The sequence below is a fragment of the Phocoena phocoena genome, chromosome X (assembly GCF_963924675.1).
Source record: "Phocoena phocoena chromosome X, mPhoPho1.1, whole genome shotgun sequence".
NCBI lineage: Eukaryota > Metazoa > Chordata > Mammalia > Artiodactyla > Phocoenidae > Phocoena > Phocoena phocoena.
This window is the reverse complement of record NC_089240.1, coordinates 20416120-20439673: the sequence shown is the minus strand read 5'-3', so window position 1 is coordinate 20439673 and position 23554 is coordinate 20416120. Positions and strand designations below refer to the sequence as shown.

The window sequence follows — 23554 nt, the reverse complement described above, 5'->3', positions numbered from 1 at the left end:
CATGGTCCCAAGATGGCTGCTGCAGCCTCAGCCCTCATGTCCGTATTCCTAATAGCAGAAAGGAGGGAGGGGTGACGATTGACTCAAGACAGCAAAACCTTTCCCAGATGTTGAAGTCAGGGCAGGCTAAGAGCTGTAACAAACAAGCCCCACTCGCCAGCAGGTTAGCACAATACTTTACTTCTCACTCTTGCCAGGCTCAACTGATAGCAAAGGGTAAGGGTTGTGGGGACAGGGTGGGGTGCAAGGGTTTCCAGGCTTAAACTGGGCATGAATATCCCACCAGCAGGCAAGGGAAAAGAGAATACGGGGAATTACGTAGGAAGGTTTATGGAGCAGGTTGAGAATCGAGGGACTATATTTTTATTCACATTTTATTGGCCAGAATTCAGTCAAGTGGGTCCACATAGATGTAAGGGGAGCAAGAAAATACAGTCCCTGAATGGACAGTTCCTCCCAGCAACACCTCTATGTCATGGAAAGGGAGCATGAATCTTTGGGGATACAGCTGTCTCTGTCACATTGGAGATCCATAGCGACTTCTCCAGAAATTTTATCGTGTACAACCATGGCACCTGATCATCCCTGCCTGCAGTAAACGCTGGGAAATGTCATTTTCAGCCGATATCATTGCAACCCTGCGTAGATTAAGTTTCTTTTAGTGAGGAAGAAGATACTGTGTAGGCAGCTAGCAGTGTCTGTCACATGAGAGCACAGTGCCTGGTCCTTAGTAAATACTCAGTAAATGCTAGCCGTTGTCACTGCTGTGATAGCTTTCTTAGGGAAAGATATCCTATTTGACATAGCTGTCTCCCCTGCTGGAAGTTACTTACTCGGCATCCTGGTTAATTGATCGCTGAGCCTGGAATGAGAAGACTTGGGTTTAAATCCTGGTTTGGTCCCTTCCCATCTTCTCTGAGCCTCAGTTTCTTTACCCAAAAAATGGGAAGGGTTCAACCTGCCTCACAAGTTTGTTTTGTGGATTAACTGAGACAATGAGCCCACATGGGCTGAAAGCGTTATTTTATACATATTACATACATAATACTAAAACTGAAAGTCAAGTGGAAGAAACCCACAGGCCCACTGCATTGCTTTCCTAGGGCTGCTGTGACTAATACCACAAACTGTGCGGCCTAAAACACAAGGATACAGTCTCTCCCGGTTCTAGAAGTCTGAAATCGAGGTGTTGGCAGGGCCAGGCTCCCTCTGAAGTCTCCAGGGGAGAACTGTTCCTTGCCTCCTCCAACTTCTGGGGGTGGCTGGCAAGCCTCGGCATTCCCTGGCATTCCTCGGCTACATCACTCCAATCTCTGCCTCTGTCATCACAAGGCCTTCTCCCAGCGTTCTCTGCGTCTCTTCTCCTCTTATAAGGACACCGTTTAAGGGCCCACCTACTCCAACACAACCCCATCTTAACCAATTATACCTGCCACGATCCTATTTCCAAATAAGGTCACATTCTGAGGTACTGGGGGCTAGGACTTCAACATATCTTTTTGGGGGGGAACACAATTCAACTCACAATATTCATCAAATGATGAATGGCTAAATAAAATGTGATATAACCATATTATGGAATATTATTCAGCAATAAAAAGGGATGAACTACTGACACATGCTACAATGTGGATGAACCTCAAAACATTCTGCTAAGTGAAAGAAGCCAGACGTAAAAAGTCACATATTGTATCATTCCATTTAGACGAAGTGTCCAGAATAGGTAAATCTATAGAGACAGAAAGTAGATTAGTGATTGCTTAGAACTGTGAGAGGGGGGACTGGGGAATTACTGCCAATGGGTACGGGGTTCCTTTTCGGGGGGAGGGGGACAACAATGTTCTCAAATTGACCGTGGTGAGAGTTGTGCAAAGAAAATGAGCAAATGCAGCCATCAAAAAGAATGAAATAATGCCATTTGCAGCAACATGGATGGACCTAGAGATTATCATACTAAGTGAAGTAAGTCAGACAAGTACCATATGATATCACTTATATGTGGAATCTAAAATATGACACAAATCAACATATCTACAAAACAAAAACAGACTGACAGATGCAGGGAACAGACTTGTGGTTGCCAAGGGGGAGGAGGGGGAGGGGAGGGAAGGAATGGGAGTTTGGGATTAGCTGAGGCAAACTATTATATATAGGAGGGATAAACAACAAGGTCCTACTGTATAGCACAGGGAACTATATTCAATATCCTGTGATAAACCATAATGGAAAAGAATATGTGTGTGTGTGTATATATATGTATGTATGTATAACTGAGTCACTTTGCTGTACAGAAGAAATTAACACAACCTTGTAAATCAACTATACTTCAATAAAATTTACAAAAAAAGGAAAATGAGCAAATGAAACTCTGCCATTCTAAATAAGTTTAGGCCTCTGACCTTCAACAAATTACATTTCCAGGGTCCTGAAAGAACCTGTGCATGTCATCCTATAAATGCTGCTAGAAAGCTTAAAGGAATCCTTTGCTGGGAAAGAAGAAAATAAGACTTTCAGGTCCTCCCTCCAGCACCCTCCCTCCAATTCTCCACGGGAGGAGGAGATGTAGCTGACCAAGGGGACCGGGGAGAACTGACAGTCACTGTTGTCAAAGTGCATGCTCTCTGCCCAGCCTCTGGAAGCCCCCTCATTCGGAATGCAATGAGTTCCTCAGTATACAGCCAGGGCATCACCCTGTATCTTGGCTTAGCTCAATTTTAAGTCCCCTGTCATCATTGGCTGGAGTAACCCCGCTGTTTTCTCTTCCCTTACCTTAAGCCTAGATTTGCATGTAAGCGTTCTCTTTGCAGGTCAACTCTGGCAAGCCATTCGAGGCCCTGTTGTAAAACTTTCTATGAAATTATCCCTACAGTGTCACAACAGGATACGAAAACTTGGGACATATATTACCACCAGACTGTTATTTAAACTTATATTTTTATTTCTATGTCCCACAGAATCTAAATAGTCCAACTCCACTTCATCCTGCAAAGGAGAGGGGGCAGAAGCTCGTTTTTACAGAGAGGAAAGGCAACTGAGAGCTGCTGTTGTGATCTCGCATACTGCCACACGCCTGGTCCGGGGCTGGGGGCCGTCTGTGATCCAAAGAGGAATAAGACCCAGAATCTGCTCTCGAGAATCTTTGAATCTTGCTGATGACAGTGTGAGTGGTGAGTGAAGCAGGAAGAACTGGTGCACCTAAGACTTGTGACTTCAAAGGCCTCCCAAACTCCCCCGTGTTCCCTATGTCCCTCTCTGGGTCTTCAAGGATTTCGCCACTATCTCTCCGTACATTGTTCCAAAGAAAGTTTCTCTGGCTATCTTTTCTTCTTTCTCCATCTTTCAATAATACTTCTTTTTGAGGTGACTCTTTCCTCCCCCCACCTCAGCCCCCGAATCAGCAGCCATTTCTTCTGTTTCCAGCTGCCCCAGGGTTAAATACAAATGTCTGTTACATTAACAGGAAGAAAATAGAACTGAAAGAAAGTTTGCCTAATTTGTAAAATAAAAATGAGTTTCGATCCCAGTAGCTTATGTATTATTCTTGTAAGGACAGGGTTTACATCGATCATCTTTTCCATGGCAGTCAAGTGTGGAACGTGGTGAAGTTAGAAATGTAATTGTGTAGACGTAAAAAATTACATCTCTATAACCATCATTGGGACACTTTTCTCAAGATGCTATTTCGGTGTCCTTCAGAGTAATAACGATATCAATTGAGAATGTAAGAGAAGCAACTTAAATGTTCTGGCTCGTTTACTTCTGGGAAGGCTAATGTGCTCCAGACCAAGACTATTGCTCATGACAGAAGGTACTCGCAGAGAGGCTGGAAACGCTTCAAGACCATTAAAATAAAATGCCAGTCGTTCCTGCTGTTCAAATATTCTTCAACTTCTACTTTAAGGCACCAACACATACGAATGTAATTGTGTTATTCTCTCTGATAGCTGGTATCTATCTAAGCCAAATGCTTAGGAATTCTGGACTACTGGGGCTACCAGAAGACAAATGAGGTGGATAAAATGTGTCTTTTTTGTGCTGGCACGTTCAACATTTGAGCCCCGTCACCGTTTGTGTTGAAATGTATTCAAAGATGAAAGTGCCTGAAGTGTCCTTCCTCAGCTGAATTGAAGAAGAGGTTGGGGAAATGCATAAACCACCTCGAGATCTCAACTCAGAAATCTGAGAGAGAGAGAGAGAAAGGATCACACACCTGTGCTCAGAATTATTTCCCACACTAAAATTTCTCTAGAGTTAATGGTCCATTTGTGAATCAGGAAGTTGTCATCTTGATAAAGCTGTCCTCCCCACCCGACCCTCCCACAGCCCGGTAACTCAAAATTCTCTCCCTGATGAGCAAGTGGACCACAGTTTCAAAAAGGCACGTTGGATCAGAAAAGGGCAATTTTAAAAGCCAGTGCTGTGAAAGGTGATGCTTCCCCATCGCACGGGGAAATTATTTCTGTTCAATGCCTGCCTTAGGAGGGGAACACTTAAGGTTCAGGGACCCCATTGGCACATCATGACTTTGCCTGGGACACCGTGCCAGTTCAAACTGTCACAGAGTACGGGGAGGGAAGAAAAGCCTAAATCAGTTTCTATTCTTTAACAGAAAGCAATACTGTAGTTTAAATTAGCAAGGCGCTGCTGAACCACTATTTAAAATGCGTTTGCACTGACATCCCGAGAAAGGTTTTTTTCTTGTTTAATTGCACTGTCAGTGTGGAACGCTTTCACTTAAAACCATTCTGAGGTAGACCTTTTAATAGAAAGTGACAATTTAAATTGCCATGATAGCAACGTAAATGGTGCTTAATTCGTTACTAAACTGATGTCGCAGTTGGCTCCAGACCACTTTGTTAAAGCGGAAGAAAAGGTGTTGGGGGAAGGGAGGAAAGTAACTCAATGGTGAATCATTAATTCCTTTTATATTCACTGTAGTAACATTAGCTGTGATGAAGTTATCTGGCTCCCAATAGATGTAATGTACATTTCTATTGAATTCCACATTATTCCTTTCTAACGTCACCCTGATTAACGCCTATACCAAGGAATTGCTCCAGTCACAGGCACTTTCTTCTCTGCAGTTACTCTGTTTTCTTGTCTTCATTGCAATGGGCCAAAGACAGGAGCTGTGGCTTCCATTTGCTGGTTGCAGTCTGGAAGTGTACGTGCTAGATTTATCTACCGCCGTTCTTTATTCTGCCTTAAATAAGTCGGATTCTCCTGGTAGCCGGTGGAAATGACTCTCACTAGCTTTCAAGAAGGACTGTTCCCAGAGCTGAAGGTGCCATAGTGAGTTGAGGTCAAGGCTGCTTGAGTGGTGCCATTAGTCAAACTTGATTGGTTTAGGGGCCCAGTGGGTGCGGGCAGCATAAAATCTCAGGCAGTACTAGATCTGTGAACCTGGAGAGGCGCTCGTAAGTGGGTTACAGTTGAGTTTGGAGCATTGGGGACAGTGAGAGGGAATGGTGACGGGGGTTGGGAGGGATGGACGAGGAACCGAGAAGCCTGTGGGATTGAGGGCCACGCAGAGTCACCTTCACAGTCTCCTGTTCAGTTGTCTCGGTCCTGAAACATACCCCCTTAGAAGTAAATTAATCATTCGCTTTACTGAAAACCAGAAAACGGAGGCCCAGAGAGGTGGTTGACTTCCCCGGGTCACACTGATAGCTCTTGGCCGGTCTACAGAATCCCTGTCTCTGATTCCCAGGCCAAAACAGTCTTTTTAATTTTTTTACAAATCTTCTTCCTTTTGCAAAACAATGGATACTGCAATGCTGTGTGTTTCTGAAAGCCAGTCTCCTGGCAAACTCAACTTTCTGGAACACAACTGTCCCTGGCAGTGGCAAAAGAGGCCCCAGAGCCACTGAAATTGTTGTCACCACGTTTCATGCACTATGAAAGGACCTGAGAGATCACCGAAGAGACCGTTCATTTATTCTTTCACTCATTTAACAAAGATGTATTGAGCTAAAGGCTTATTAATGCTTTTGTAGACAAAATTCTGACAAATTTTGTTATCCAGTTTCACAGAAAACAGCAGAATGCGAGCTGGAAGAGGACTGCAGAAGGCAGAGATACGGATCGAGAAGTGTGAGATATTTCCTCGCAACCTGACAACAAAAGGAAACAACATCTACTGTTGAAGAGCAAAGACTCCAAGCCGTGAAGCAGACAGCAAGTGAGTTCTCACACTGTTTGTGAACACGGAGCTGGGCAGAGTATGTGTTAGAAAGCTCTTCATTTAAAGGGTTAAAATGTACGCCATATGATGAAAACGTACGTCCACACAAAAACTTGTACGTGAATCCTCATAGCAGCACCATTCAGAACAGCCTGGAGGTGGACACAGGCCAATGTCCATCACCAGGTGAATGTGATCTATCCATACAATGGAATATTATTTGGCCATAAAAAGGAAGGAAGCAATGAGGCATGCCACAATGTGGATGAACCCGCAAAATATTATGCTAAGTTAAAAAAAACAAAACAAAACAGCCACAGAGGACTATATGTTGTATGATTCCATTTACATGAAATATCCAGACTAGGCCAATCTATTGAGACAGAAATATTAGTTGCTTGGGGCTGGGAAGGACAGTGGGGGGGGGGGGTGATAACTAAAGGACACAGGGTTCCTTTTTTTTTTAAATTTATTTAATTTATTTTTGGCTGCGTTGGGTCTTCGTTGCTGCACGCCGGCTTTCTCTAGTTGCGGCGAGCGGGGGCTACTCTTCGTTGCGGTGCGCAGGCTTCTCATCGCGGTGGCTTCTCTTGTTGCGGAGCAGGGGCTCTAGGCACCCGGCTTCAGTAGTTGTGGCTTGCAGGCTCAGTAGTTGTGGCTCGTGGGCTCTAGAGCGCAGGCTCAGTAGCTGTGGCGCACAGGCTTAGTTGCTCCACGGCATGTGGGATCTTCCCAGACCAGGGCTCGAACCCGTGTCCCCTGCATTGGCAGGCAGATTCTCAGCCACTGCGCCACCAGGGAAGTCCCTGGGGTTTCTTTTTGAGGTGATTCAAATGTTCTAAAATTGACTGTAGTGATGGCTGCACATATCTGTGAATATACTAAAAAAACACTGAATTGTGTACACTTTGAATGGGTGAATTGTATGCTGTGTGAATTATATCTCAATAAAGCTGTCATTTTTTTAAGTGTACGATACGCAAATGCTTAAAGCCTACGCTTTAACCCTGTGGAAAACAGATTTTCCCTTTGGAGACAAATTTTGAAATGTCACTGGTCTTGAAGAAGAGGTAACAAATGAGGTTAATTCACACCAGGTTCTTAGTGGGTCTGCTTTTGTTACAGTAAGAAAGGCTGCCGCAAAATCTGTGGGAGAGCACAGAATGTCAGAGGAAATAGCAAGGGAGGGAGGAGAGAGAAGAGTTGTGAAAAAAATTTATACATATACTTCTATATTATATATAATATTGTGTGTGTGTGTGTGTGTGTGTGTGTGTGTGTGTGTCTCACAATGTCCTATAAGAGGATAAGCCTGGGCTTTGGACTCAGTCATCTAGTTCCCTTAGCCACCTTCAGGAAGATAATTCTCAAAACAGGAAGGGGGAGGCTGAGTCTTGTTGGAGGAAGCTAACTGCCGGTGTCCAGAAAAGGGGGTAATCAGCCTCTTGCGTTTAAGGGTCAAAGGAGTGAAACTGTCTGGTGGCGTGGGGCTGGGGGAGTGCAGAAGACAATGTGAAGGTGTTGAGAGAGGGTATGGCCCCTCCACTGTCTCTGGGGACACAGGAGGAGCCCTCTGGCACCATGGCGATCCTCAGGACCGGAAAGAGAGCAAGAATTTTGAGTTGCACTAAACACGAACACCTGGGCCAGCCCGGGTCCAGCACGTCTAGGGCATCCGAGCACTGGAGAGGACCCACTTGTGTGGCTGGTGGGATGGGACACTAAGAACTATGACCAATGGAAGCCTAGGCCCGGAGCTGAGCACACCCGGTTGAGCAGTGTTCTCAGACCGCCTGGAGGGCCGTGGAGGAGCCTGAGAGGTTGATGTTGGACTTCCGGCCCACCTGGCACATGTGGTCCTGAACCTCTCTTAACTGAATTTGGAAAAACAAAAGAGATGGGGCACGCTTATACCCTGAAGTTTGTGGAGAAGTTCATGCTGTTTACAGTGAGAATAGTAAGCCCTAGAAGCCGTACGGAACTTTGAATTTATGATGTTTTTCACAAGCATCATCCCGTATGGCCCTCACAAAAGTCCTGCGAGAAGGTAGGTGGTTGACGTTATTCTCTCCATTTATCAGATGAAGAAACTGAGACTTAGTGAATCCAAATGAACTGCCCAGTATCACTTAATTAATAAGTGCTGAAGCTCTGACGTCAGTTATTCTGACCCTTAGTTCGGTGGGCCTCCTATAATACTGTGATGCTTTTCGAAAAAAAAGAATACATAGGCCACCCAAAACTTCGCAATTTTCCTGGCTCTGGCCTGAAAGGAATGATCATGGTCCAGAGCTGTATTCTGAAATAACTTCAGTTTGGCCCCAGCTGCTTTTCTTGCTTTAGTCTAGGACACTGGCTCAAAGAAAACCTCTCTACACGCAGCCGGCCTCTTCAGCTGCCCCAGACTAAGACTGGCCCGGGCCCACCCAGATCATATGCACCCTGACCCACTCCTGCCACCTCTACCTGCCACACCAATCGCTTCTGAACTCACCATGTCACAGAGAAGTGGATGCTACACTTTGTTGGGCTGTCTCCAATATTACTGCTGCCTTGCACTGTTAATTATCTGGGGCGTTGTGTAGATTCTGTCTTTCCAACTAGAGAGGAAGCTCCTTGAGGTCAGGGGCCTCGTTTCACTCGCTTTTGATTCTCAGCGGTGTGTAGTGCATAGAAGGGGCTAGTAAACTGCTTTAAATGAATGCTTATTCCTTCTTCTCAGACACATAGTGGGCACTCAGAAAATATTTGTTAATTCCCTAGATGGCAAATTTACTATTCTCTAGTCAACTCCCATGCAAAAAAAAAAAAAAAATCAAGATCCTCACCATCTCTGCCCACCCTGACCCTCACAGACCTATTTCCTCAGGCAGTGACACACTGATGACACTTCGCCCTGTAAAGTCACAGTTAAGAGCAGGGGCCCGGGGCTGCCTTGATTCAGTCCTCTACGTCAGTATTGGCTGTGTGACCTCAGGCAAGCTCCTAGCCTCTTGCTTCCTGCCTGTGAATTGGGGCTGATGAGGATGAAACCAGTTCTTATCACTTAAGGTTGTTATGGGGATTAAGTGAGTTAACACGTGCTTAGGACCGTTCCTGGAACATGGGTGCATGATGGTTAAGTGCAGCCTGTTAAGATTACAAGTTTAGGGTTACTCCTGCCCTGCCCATACCAGGTAACCAGTCCACTGGCACCATGGGCGTTCCTCACTCCCCTCAGTTGAACTTGAATAGATAAAAAGCAGATTCTAAAATCGCCCCCCAAGAGGAGGAAATACGTATTTAGCAACTGTTTTTTCTGCCAACATTCCCCTCCATCTTCAGGATGGGCCTTTAGAGTCACAACAGGTCATGTCATACTTCACCCAACGGCAGCAAATCCTCTCAGCCCAGCAACGGAATTGGGAATTTTCTCATGCCCCCAGATTCTCAAAAGTTCTGTAGGCTTCGGTGCGGGTCACTTCAGGGGACCGCTTCACTATCAGCCATTCACTCATCCAATCAATCCATCATTTATACACTGATTTATTCACTTATTCATTCGTTTGTTTAACAAATACTTATTTAGCACCAGCTATGTGGTAGACATAACCCCAAATGGATACATTTCCTAATAGTTTACACCCTAGTCATTTACAGATAATAGACGAATGAAATATGTAGTAGTTTTAGATAGTGATATATGCTAAGAAGAAAAAATAAAGCAGGGAAGGCGGGATGAACTGTTAGGGGATGGATATTAAAATTCTAGATAAGCTGGCCAAGGACCCAAAATCTGTATTAGTCGAGGTTCTTCAGAGAAAGAACCGACAGGATGGAGAGAGAAAGAGAGTGTAAGGAATTTGACTCACATGATTATGGGGGCTGGCAAGTCTGAAATGTGCAGGGCAGGCCAGCAGGCTGGAGACGCAGGGAAGAGTTAATGTTGCAGTCTTGAGTCAGATTGCTTCCCGGGAAACTCAGTCTTTTTCACTTAAGGCCTTAATTGGTTAAATGAGGCCCACCTTGTTGGAGGAGGTCATGGAGAGAACGTGACCACCGGCTGAGCCACAGAGCTGGACCTGGGCAGTCAGAGTCTCCTCACCCCGTTCCTTGTCCTTGGAGTGTGCCTTCTGCCCACCGTTCTAATACTAGGAGCTGGTTTCAAGGCTGCAGCCTCTATGTCGACTTTTTTTTTTTTTTTTTTGCGGTACGCGGGCCTCTCACTGTTGTGGCCTCTCCTATTGTGGAGCACAGGCTCCGGACGCGCAGGCTCAGCGGCCATGGCTCAACGGCCACGCTCCGCGGCATGTGGGATCTTCCCAGACCGGGGCACGAACCCGTGTCCCCTGCATCGGCAGGCGGACTCTCAACCACTGCGCCACCAGGGAAGCCCTCTATGTCGACTTTTAAGATTCTGGTAGGCAGGTGCAGAGATCTGCTCATCTGGTGGCACCCAAGGCAAGCCTCGTGGATAAGTTCCCTTGCTCGTTAAACCTGCCACCTACTAATCTGGAGGGGCTGCCTCTTTCTTCAGTGTACAGGGGCTAGTTTGTGAACCAACACACCCACATTATGGGGGGTAACCTGCTTTGTTCAAAGTCTACTGTGAAGGGGGTTTGGGGGAAATTTTTTCAGAATGTGTGTGTGTGTGTGTGTGTGTGTGTGTGTGTGGGAGAGAGAGAGAGAGAGAGAGAGACATGCAAATAAATATCCAGGAAAGAGAAATCCAGGTAGAGTGAGAAGCAAGTTCAAAGGCCTTGAAGTGAAGTACGGCAGGCACGCTGCTGGAGTGAACAAGGGGAGGAGTAATGGAGAAGAGATCAGAATTCCAGGGGGCAGACCATGTAGGGCCCTAGTAGGTCTTCCTAAGGACTTGGGTGTTATTCTGAATAACATGCAGGGAGGGTTTCAACAAAGCAATGACCTGATCTGACTTGGGTTTTCACGATTACTGGCTGCTGTGTTGAGAATGCAGGTGGGCAAGGACGGAAGCTAGGAGGCCAGTTGCGAGGCTATTTCAATAATCCAGGTGAGAGATGCTGGGGGCTGGGATCAGCATGGTAGCAGTTAGAGGCAGGGACAAAGGTCAAGGAGAAGCAGCTGAATTCTGGATATAGTTTGAAGACGGAGCCAAGAAGATTTGCTGACAGACTGGATGTGGGTTGTGAGAAAAAGAAAGGAATCAAGGATGACGCTGAGGTTTTGGGCTATGAACTAGCAGAGCTGCCTCTGGGGCGGTGAAGTTTGCAGGATTATCTTGGAGTAAGGTCAGTGTATATCAAAGACTCTATTTGGGAGAGATAATGGGGGTGCCTAACACATATTGAAGTGGAGATATCATGTGGGCAGTTGGATATACAGGTCTGGAGTTTGGGAGTGAGGTCCAGGCTGGAGCTAGAAATTGGAGAGTTATCAGCATATAGATGGCATTTAAGGCCCTAAGACATTAAATGGGATCACTCAGAAAGTGAGAGTGGATACAAAAGAGGTCCAAGGATTGGATTGCTAGGCACTTCAGCACTTGGAAGTTGGGAAGATAAAGAGAAACCAGCAAACAGAATGAGAAAGAGTGATCGAAAAGACGAGACAATAAGTGTCCATCGACAGATGAATGGATAAAGATGTAGTATATATATACAATGGAATACTATTCAGCCATACAAAAGAACGAAATAACGCCATTTGCAGCAACATGGACGGACCTAGAGATTATCATACTAAGTGAAGTTAAGTCAGACAGAGAAAGACAAATACCACATCATTTATATGTGGAATCTAAAATATGACACAAATGAACTTCTTTACAAAACAGAAATAGGCTCACAGACATAGAAAACAAACTTCTGGTTACCAAAGTGGGGGAGGGATAAATTAGGAGTTTGGGATTAGCAGGTACACTCTACTATGTATAAAATAGATAAACAACAAGGACCTACGATATAGCACAGAAGACTATATTCAATATCTTGTAATAAGCTATAATAAAAAAGAATCTGAAAAAGAATATATGTTACATATATAAAACCGAATCACTGCGCTGTACACCAGAAACTAACATAACATTGTAAATCAACTATACTTCAATAAAAAGTTGTTTGAAAAAAAAAAAAGAAGACAAAGGGGTGAGTGGGGTATTGTGGGAGCCGAGGAAGAAAGGGTTTCGAGAAAGTGACCATATTGTCAAGTGCTGCTGCCAGGACTGAGAAGTGACCATTGGACTCACCCGAGTGGGGGTCATCTGTGACTAGGGCAGTTTTGGTAGAGAGATGGGGACACAACCTGACTGGGTGGGCTCATGGGAGAAAAGTAGCAGAGAAATCGGAGACAGTGAACAGAAGCAACTCCATTATTTAATACAGAAGAAATAACAGTACATGTGTATGCTGGTGAGAACAGTCCAGTAAATAGGGATAAATTGGGTGATGCAGTAGAGAGAGGAGGACGGCAGCAGCCATGACCTTGAGAGGGAATGGAATCTAGTGCACAGGTGGAGGGACTGCTGTTGGCCGGGAGCATCAACAAGTCATCTATCTTACCGAGGAGGAAGCAGAGTAAATGGGGCCAGACGCAGGGGGCTGGGTAGCTATGGTGCTGGGAACTCGTGGAAGTTCTAATTCTTTCCATGTTCTTAGTGAAGTAGGAAGCAAGGTCAAGCTCAGCTGAGAGAGTGAAACTAGGGGGAGGAGAGGTTGAAAATTTGAGGAGTTCTTCAAAACTACAGGGCTGAATTTTGCTTATGAGTTGGGGGACAAGTTCTTTATTCGGTAGTTAGGGCACAAGACACACAAAGCCTGCAATGAGCTAACCCAAAGCTTAGGTTCTTGGTAAGATTAGTGTTCTCAGAAGTCGGGGAAGAGGAGGGTGCAAAAGATCCCGAGATGCCTGCTGCAGGACAGGAGGTACCCCATCCTGTTCACCGGGTAGCAACTGAGGCTACTAGTAATTTGCTGCGTTGGCTGGTGTTGGACCCCAGTGTGAGGTCTGTCGTTGCCTCCAGAAAGCAAGAGACGAAGAGCCCTCCCTCCACCTTGCCCATTTGCTCCCTTCAAATGGAAGATGGGATGGAGAGGGTCAAGCAGGGGCCCCCCCCCACACCTCTGAGTGGCCACCCTACTCCTCTGTTGACATGGGGTAACCGTGGCAGTGAGGTGAGCCAGGGGACTGCTATGAGGAAAGAGGGAAGAAGCCCGTTCTAACTGTTCTACACTCCAAAGAGCTCCACGTGAAGGCAGCGTTTGTCAACCATGGTCCCCAGACCAGCAGCATCAGTTTCACCTGGGAAACTGTTAGAAATCAAATTCTTAGGCCACGTCTGAGACCTCTACATCAGAGCCTGCGAGGGAAGGGGCCAGCAAGCTGTGTTTTAACCAGGTCATTCTCATGCCAACGGAAGTTTGAGAAACGCTGCTTACAGGCAGCCTGGAAAAGTTTCTATCTGCTCTTATCCAGTAGTGCCACCTATTGGGCAAGCTCTTCAGATGCTGAGAGCTTAATACAAACACTGGGGAATTTCCTTTTATTTTTCTGTACTTAACTTTACAAACCCAAAACAAAAGGCAACCTTCTTAGGACCCTTCACATTATGCAAACACTAATTTTACATGGCTGTAACGAATATATCGAGACGCCTATATCTTCGTTTTTCCATAAAACATTTTGTACCCACTTTCTACGTATTAGTCCAATAGAACTTATAAAGTCATTATTATTGTAAAATTCCATTATAACAAAATTACATAGTCACGGTGACTACATTTTTCAAAGTAAACTGGACACAGGGTCTGACAGAGTATAAACAAACAGATGGAGACAACATGGACTAATATTTGGAATTAATACCATCCCAGGAAATCAAAGAAGTTTGTTATCATATCACAAATTAGTCCATTGTTCCATGGTTTTAGATGCTTGAGCCGTTTACAGTTTTCAGTAGTTATAAATAATAAAGCCGTAAGTACCTTTGTACAATAAACTGGGGTTTTTAAAGTTATTTCTTTGGGATTAAAAGAAATCTCTAAAGTAAAATTTCCAGCCCAAATGTCTGATAATATCACAGCATTATTTAAAGTTAACAAAAAAACTAGAAATAGTCCAAATGTGTTAACAAAAGAATCGGTAACTTATGGTAGAGTCATCACGTACTATTCTACAGCCATCATCAATCATGTTTACAACAAGCTTAAAACAACAAATTATCAGGGGATTTTGTCAAGGTTGTGGCTTCCCAGCATCTTTGGAACACCTTTCCTGTGTTGGTCCTGCCTCCATTGTAGAAGCCAGAAAACTGGCTTTGTCAGCTTCTCTTGCAGACAGATTTACACGTGACCTAGGATTCTTCCATCTGACATACCAAGGTAAGACTTTGATTCAAAAGTGAACAACATGAAGAAGCAGGAAACATATGGAATCCACTTTCTGGTGAGGGTGGCACTGTCTTCCAGCATTCAGAGGTCCTGGTATCCGGTCCTCAGCATCATGGATGCAAACTCTGGGTCCATGTCCAGGGGTCTTCACCTGGTGGTGTGGTTTGACCATTACTGCTGGCTGAATAACCTTTAAGCCCATCTCTCTGGCCCTGTCAGAGATCTGTGAACTATCTAAGTTTCTTTAGTAAATTCCCTTTCTGCTTGTGTGCTTGTTCCAGTCCTTTTGCAGTAGAACAAAACATCTTAAAACTTAGTGGATTCCATGGCTTAAAGTAGGGTTTCTCAACCTCAGCACAGTTGACATTTGGGCCACATAATTCTTTGGGAAGGGGCCTGTCCTGTGTCCTGTAGGATGTTTAGCAGCATCTGGTCTCTACCCACTAGATGCCAGGAACAGCCCCCGCCCCTAGTTGTGACAACCAAAAATAATGTCTCCAGACATTGCCAAATGTCCCTTGGGGGCAAAACCTTCCCCAGTTGAGAACAGCAATCAAATACTGGAGAATATCTTGACTGGGAGGTTCTGGCTTGGGGTGTCTCATGCGGTTGCAGCCAAATGGTGGTTAGAGCTGGGGGCTGGCTGGGGATCTTTCTCATGTAGTCTCAGGACCTCTCCACATGGTCTCTTTGTATGGACTAGTTTGGGCTTCTTCACAACATGGTGACCTCAGGTTAGTTGAACTGCTTATGTGGAAGCTCAGGGCTCCAAGAGGGTGTCCCAAAAGAACCGGGCACAGGCACACCTAGAGATACTCGGGGTTCCGTTCCAGACCACCACAATAAAGCAAAGATCACAATAAAGCAAAGAGCACAATAAAGCGAGTCACACAAATTTTTTGATTTCCCAGGGCACATGGAAGTTAGGTTTACACTATAGTGTAGTCTATTAAGTGCGCAATACCATTATGTCTAAAAAACAGTGTGCATACCTTAATTTAAAAATACTTTAGGGGGCTTCCCTGGTGGCTCAGTGGTTGAGGGTCCGCCTGCCGATGCAGGGGACACGGGTTCGTGCCCCGGTCCAGGAAGATCCCACATGCCGTGGAAAGGCTGGGCCCGTGGGCCATGGCCGCTGAGCCTGCGCATCTGGAGCCTGTGCTCCGCAACGCGAGAGGCCACAACAGTGAGAGGCCCGTGTACCACCAGAAAAAAAAAACAAAAAAACACTTTAAGGCTTCCCTGATAGCGCAGTGGTTAAGAATCCGCCTGCCAATGCAGGAGACATGGGTTTGAGCCCTGGTCCAGGAAGATCCCACATGCCGCAGAGCAACTAAGCCCGTGCGCCACAACTACTGAGCCCGCGTGCCACAACTACTGAGCCCACGTGCCACAACTACTGAAGCCTGTGCGCCTAGAGCCCGTGCTCCACAACGAGAAGCCACCACAATGAGAAGCCCGTGCACTGCAACAAAGAGTAGCCCCCGCTCGCCGCAACTAGAGAAAGCCTGCGCGCAGCAATGAAGACCCAACGCAGCCAATAAATTAAGTAATTAATTTTTAAAAATACTTTATTGATAAAAAATGCTAACCATCATCTGACCATGCGGAGTTGCCACAAACCTTCCATTTGTTAAAAAAAAATTATTTTCCGAAGTGCAATAAAAAGAGGTACACCCGTAATGCCTTTATGAACTACCCTCAGAAGTTACATGTTACCATTTCCACCATAGTCACAGGATTCAAGAGGAGAGTACACGGACTCTGCCTCTGATGGGAAGAGTGTCACGGTGCCATTGTAAGATCACGTGGGATGGGAGTTGTGGAAACTTTGGAAAATCTTATCTGTCACAGTGCTCGACATCATTACTCACCAGAGAAATGCAAATTAGAAGCACAATGAGACACCACAGCACACCCACCAGGATGGCTAAAAAGAAAAAGACTCACAATGCCAGGTACTGGGAAGGTTGTGGGGGAACCAGAACTCTCATACGTTGCCGATGGGCATGTAAACTGGCACAACCAACTCTGAAAACAACTGCTTGCATTGACTAAAGCTAAACGTATGCCCAGTCTATGACCCAATAATCTCTTTCCTGGGTTTGTAACCCAAAGGAAATAAATGCATGTGTTCACCAAAGACACAAAGGAGAATATTCATAGAAGCTTTATCCAGCAGAATTAGAAACGGGAGAAAGACCAAATGTCTAGCAATAGGAGGATGGATAAATAAGTTGTGATCTCTTCATTCAACAGAACGTTACAATGCAATGTAAAAGGACTAACAACTTTATATACAATATATGAATATGAATTTCATAGGCATTATGCTCAGTGAAGGAGGTCAGACGTGTACACATGGTGTAATTCCATTTCTGTAATATTCAAAGACAGGAAAAACTAATCAGTGGTAATGCAAACAGGAAATGGCTACCTCTGGTGGGAGGATGGTATGAATACTCACTGGGAAGAGACACAAAGAACTTATGGAAGGCTGGGGATAATCTATATTTTGGTCTGGGTGGTGGTTATACAAGTGTATACCTATGTAAAAATTAATCAAGGTATAGAGTATATTAGTGCCCTTTAATAATTTATTTCAGTTCCCAACAAAAAAGTAGAAATAAAAGCCCTTTTCTGTTTAAAGTAGCTCTTGGATTCTGTCAGTTACAACTAAGACCCTCCTCACCTAAGAAGGATGGTGGCCCTCACCACTGGAAGGCCAGGGTCGCGCTACAGCCACCATGCTCCTGTGTGGCCAGCCCCTCTGCAAATTAGGCCCACTGCAAAACTATCTCCACTCAGGACGCACCCAGGAGAATTTTCCTATAGGACAGAATGCCACAACCAAGCATGGTAACCCTAAAATATTAAAAGCTGACGCACCAAAAACTGTAGCTGTTGATCATACCAGTGAAGAGCTGCTTGCACACAGCTGAAGGATAAATTAGGAAGCTGAAAGGTCACATTGAGAAATTTTCCCAGAACACAGCACAAAGAGATAAAGGGATGAAAAGAATGAAGAGGACTGTAAAGACAGATGGAAGAGACATTCAGTAGCTAACAAGAGTTCTCTAAAAGTTATTTCCAAAAGGAGATAATCGAAGCAACATCCAAAAGATAAAAGTCAAGAAATTCCCAAGATTGAACCCAAACACAAGTCAGATTGAGACATACCTCTGAGTGCAATCAGTAATAACGATAAAAAGCACATCTAGGGCTTCCCTGGTGGTGCGATGGTTGGGAGTCCGCCTGCCGACGCAGCGGACACAGGTTTGTGCCCCGGTCCGGGAAGATCCCACACGCCGCGGAGCGGCTGGGCCCGTGAGCCATGGCCGCTGAGCCTGCGCGTCCGGAGCCTGTGCTTCGCAGCGCGAGAGCCTACAGCGGTGAGAGGCCCGCGTATCGCAAAAAAAAAAAAAAAAAAAAAAAGCACATCTAGATACTGTAGCAAATTTTCAGAACTAGAAGGATGAAGAGTTCCCTAAAAGCTACCAGAACAAAAAGATCTGAAAAAAATGAGAATGCGGTCGATGTGAGATTTCCTGTCAGCAAAACAGATGCAAAAATATTGTTAATCGCTGAAGTCAAGAGATAAATACATGGGAGTTGACTACATTATTCCCTCGACTTTTCTGTAAAATTACTTTTTATGATAAAAATGTTTCTTCTCTGTTTTTCTTTTCTTTATGGATGCAAGAAGACAATAGAGTAATACCGGCAAAGTGCCGAGGGAAAATATCTTTGAACCTTGAATTCTATATCTATTCATTTTGTCAAAGAATGAAGGCAAAATAAAGACCATTTTCAGATTACAAGGACTCAAAACTGCTGTCATACCAGAAGCTCCAAGAGAACTTCACCAAGGAGAAAAATGAAACTAAAAGAAGTGATGGGGGAATTCCCTGGTGGTCCAGTGGTTAGGACTCTGTGCTTTCACTGCCGAGGGCCCGGGTTCAATCCCTGGTCAGGGAACTAAGATCCCGCAAGCTGCGTGGTGCCGCCAAAAAAAAAAAAAGTGATAGGATACAAGAAGCAGTGGAGAGCAAAGAAATAAGGAAAATATGTGCTCAATTTAAGCTATTATTGCTTATAAAAATTATGTCCCTTAACAGCAAACTGTAACGAAAATTCAAGATATATCAACATGGAATTGGTGGGACAGGAAGAAAGAGGTGAAATTTAGGGAAATAGAAGCTTCTAAGGGTCTCATTTTGTCCAGGTTGGTTATACAGAAACTAACTGACCCTTAGAGGAGCGCTCCTCGAACTTGAATGTGTATATGACTCATCCGGGCATTTTGTTAAAGAGCCATTTCTGATTCAGCAGGTCTCAGGTGGGCCTGAGATTCTGCACTTAAAATACACTCCACAGAAAAGAGAAGCCCCTACACTGTTGGTGGGAATGTAAGTTGGTACAGCCACTGTGGAAAACAGTGTGGAGTTTCCTCAGAAAACTAAAAATAGAACTACAATATCATCTAGCAATCCCACTCCTGCACATATATCCAGACAAAACTATAATTCAAAAAGATACATGCACCCCTATGTTCACAGCGTCACTATTTGCAACAGCCAAGACATGGAAACAACCTAAATGTCCACTGACAGATGAATGGATAAAGAAGATGTGGTACACATATGCAATGGAGTACTACTCAGCCATAAAAAAGAAAGAAAGAATGCCATCTGCAGCAACATGGATGGACCTAGAGATTATCATACTAAGTGAAGTCAGACAGAGAAAGACAAATATCATATGATATCACTTATATGTGGAATCTAAAATATGATACAAATGAACCTAACTATGAAATAGAATCACTGACATAGAGAATAGACTGATGGTGGCCAAGGGGGAGGTGGGTGGGAGAGGGATGGATTGGGGATTTGGGATTAGAAGATGCAAACTGGTATATATAGAATGGATAAACAACAAGGTCCTCCTGTATAGCACAGAGAACTATATTCAATATCCTGTGATAAACTATAATGGAAAAGAATAGGAAAAATAATGTATATATATGTATAACTGAATCACTTTGCTGTACAGCAGTAATTAACACAAAAGTGTAATTGAACTACACTTCAATTTAAAAAAAACAGAAAAATAAAATACACTCCACAGACTCTAAAAAATACAACAACCTAGTGACTATAACATAAAAGAAGCAGACTCACAGATATAGAGAACAAACTAGTGGTTACCAGTGGGGCAGGGGGAGGGGCAATATGGGGTGGGGGAGTGAGAGGTACAAACTATTGGGTATAAAATAGGCTAAAGGATGTATTGTACAACACGGGGAATATAGCCAATATTCTGGAATAACTGTAAATGGAAAGTAACCTTTAAAATTTTATAAAAATAAAATAAAATAGTGAAATGAAATTAAATTAAATTTAAAAACACACTCCACAGAAGGCACTTTGAGCAGCAAGGCTTTAAACTACATCGTGGTTAAAAACTGTGTTGACTCAGGGTGAATGTATGCTAAACTTCCCTCACTCGGTTTCAAAAATGTAAAAATGATAGATACAGTGTTTAAAAAAACACTCAGGGACATGATTTTTTAAATCGTGGACCGGAAGGGAAGAGGAAACCCACAGCAGGAAGGACAAGTTTAACAATGTGGGCCCATAGAGTCCCGGAAGAACCTGACCCAGATAGTAAAGTCTGGAATTCCTTTTTTTGCTTTATTTTATTCTATTTTTAAATTTTCATTTTTCAGTTTTATTGAGATATAATTAACATACAGCACTGTATAAGTTTAAGGTGTACAGCATAATGGCTTGACCTACATAATTGTGAAATGATTACAATAAGTTAACATCCATCAGCTCATATAGATACAAAAAGAGAAGAAAAATGTGTTTTTCCTTGTCATGAGAACTTTAGGACCTACTCTCTTATCAACATTCAAATATACCACACAGCAGTGTTAACTACGGTCATGATGGTGTACATTACCTCCCTGGTACTTATTTATCTTATAACTGTAAGTTGGTACCTTTTGACCACAAGTCTGGAATTTCAAATCCAACCAAGGAGTAAGGAACACCCACACACCCCCATTCCCAGTGGGGACACTGCTCATGGTCCCCCGGCTATATGTGAAGGTGAACAAGGCCCACCTATCCACTGGAAACAAACTGCCCCTGATAGAGCAAGAAAGCAGAGAGACTGCACAGTCAGCCACCAGGTATGCATTTGGTGTGAGCTCCTGCTTTGGAAGCGTGATGGGTCCACAGAGCAAAAGCCCTGAGCCACCGACTTTGGGCCTCAAGACGTTGGGCTGAAGCCCATCGTAAAACCACTTTCCAGGGACAGCGAATGGGAGAGAAAAAAGCCTCCATGAAGATGAGCGTTCCAAAAAAACCTACAAAGGCCACAATGAAACCCAACACCCGCAAAAGGAAGCCAACATCTAAGAGGAGTCATATAAAAGAAAGTCGAAATAATAGAACAATTTGGAAAGGATTTTAAAATAAGTGTATTTAAAATCAACAAACAAAAGCATGTGCTACGAATCAAGAACAGATGGGATTCTTGATAAAAAACAACACACAGGCAGTGCGCTGGGCACTCCCGCGGCTCCGTCTCCTGCTCCAACAGTGTTTGGACAGAACAGACCCAGGGGCGCCCCTCGCTCCCGCCTCTGACCACCTCCAACCTGTGTTCCACTCGCAACCTTCGGAACCAGCCGCTCAGCTGTCCTCGGCCACCGGGACCGCCAACACCATATTTTGAGCTTAACTCCGTATTACCGATCCACCACGAGCTCCCAGATTCGTCAGAATGATTCCGCCGAGCTGGAGGCTGCCATCAACGGCCTGGTCAACATGCATCTGCCGGCCTCCCGCACCTACCTCTCTCTGGGCTCCTATTTCCACCACCACAACGCGGCTCTGGAGGGCCTGGGCCACTTTTTCCGCGAAGTGCCCGAGGGGAAGCGTGAGGACGCCCAGCGCCTCTTGAAAATGCAAAAGCAGCGCGGCAGCCGCGCCCTCTTCCAGGACGTGCAGAAGCGTCTCAGGATGAGTGGGGTGAAACCCAGGACGCTGTGGAAGCCGTCGTGCTCGCGGAGGAGAACCTGAACCAGGCCCTTGTGGACCTGCACGCCCTGGGCTCTGCCCGCGCCGACCCCCGCCTCTGTGACTTCCGGGAGAGCCGCCTCCTAGATGAGCAGGTGAAACTCATCCAGAAGGTGGGAACTCATCCCACCTGACCAACCTCCGCAGGCCGGCTGGTCCCCAGCGGGGGCTGGGCGAGTCCCTCGTCGAAAGGCTCGCCCTCCAGCACGAGTAGGAGCTTCCGGAGCCCAGCGGGCTTTGAGGAGCCCCTGTGGTGTCAGGGCTTTGGCCTGAAGTTGCACTCTGCAGCCGCTAGGCAGCTTTTTTTTAAATAATAAATTTATTTATTTTATTTATTTATTTTTGGCTGCATTGGGTCTTCGTTGCTGCGTGCGGGCTTTCTCTAGTTGCGGCGAGCAGGGGGGGGGGGCTACTCTTCGTTGCGGTGGCTTCTCTTGTTGCGGAGCACGGGCTCTAGGCGTGCAGGCTCCAGTAGTTGTGGCATGTGGGCTCAGTAGTTGTGGCACGTGGGCTCTAGAGCGCAGGCTCAGTAGTGTGGCACGTGGGCTTCAGTAGTTGTGGCTTGCGGGCTCTAGAGCGCAGGCTCAGTAGTTGTGGCACACGGGCTTAGTTGCTCCGCCACATGTGGGATCTTCCCAGACTAAGGCTCAAACCCATGTCCCCTGCATTGGCAGGCGGATTCTTAACCACTGCGCCACCAGGGAAGTCCCACTAGGCAGCTTTTAACCACCCTGGAGCCCTCTCCCAAGCCTTGGACCAAATGGAAACAACAAAGCTTTTTGCAGCAAAAATAAATAAATAAATACATATTAAAAAATAAAAACAACACACAAATAATTTTTAGATGGCATATTAGTCAAGGTCCAGTCAGGAAAAGAAAAATCCCTCAACAGAGGGAACTTTATACAAGGAATTTATGACACAGGTGATGGTGGAACGGAGAAGCCAAGGAGGGATGGTGAGGCATCCCAGAGATTAAAAACACCAGGAAGGGGCTTCCCTGGTGGTGCAGTGGTTGGGAGTCTGCCTGCTGATGCAGGGGACACGGGTCGTGCCCCGGTCCGGGAAGATGCCACATGCCGCGGAGCAGCTGGGCCCGTGAACCATGGCCGCTGAGCCTGCGCGTCCGGAGCCTGTGCTCCGCAACGGAAGAGGCCACAACAGTAAGAGGCCCAAGTACCGCAAAAAAACAAACAAACAAACAAACAAAAAAACAGCAGGAAGCTGCTACAGCCCGTATGATTGAAGGGACAACAGAAGGAGGTTGTGTTGGCAGAACCCAGCATTTACAGCCCGCTGATGGGAACTAGAAACACAGCAGGTGCTGCGGCCCTGAAAGGTGAGGCTCTCTGGCGGGAGATGGAGGCAAAGAGGAGACACAGTCACTTCCAGAGACGTTACCCAAAGCCCAGACAGAGGGAGAGAAATACGCAAACTTACATAGAAGGGATCATGGGATATGAAGGTCCTTGCAATACGGAGGGAACAGAGCATCAGGGAACAGGATGGGGAATGAATCTGAGAACAAACTGACGAATGCCCAACATGCTGAGTAAACAAAATAATGGGTGGAAAAAGTGAATTTGTGACTTAGAGGACACCAGAGGCTGCACAGTGATAAAAAGATTTAAAATATGAGGACGTAATTAAGAGCTAAGAGAGTAGGTTGAGAGGCACCAGGACTTATTTAATGAAAGTTCCAGAGAGTAAAACTAGAAAAAATCAGGAAGGGGCAATATTTAAGGAGATAATGTCTGAGAATTTTAGAGAACTGAAGAAAGACAGAGTCCCTAGATTGAAAAAGTTATTTCTAGGAAAGATGGGCTGTATTATTTGTACCAATCAACTAAAAATATGAATAACTAACAACTGAACACATGAATAGATTTTTTAAAATATGGATAACTAACAAACAACTAAACACATGAATA

General features: G+C 45.1%; 1 pseudogene; it reads left to right on the top strand.

Annotated features, from left to right (window-relative positions):
* Positions 1-13044: 13044 nt before the first annotated feature.
* On the top strand, positions 13045-21837 carry LOC136142007 (ferritin light chain pseudogene; annotated as a pseudogene).
* Positions 21838-23554: the final 1717 nt, after the last annotated feature.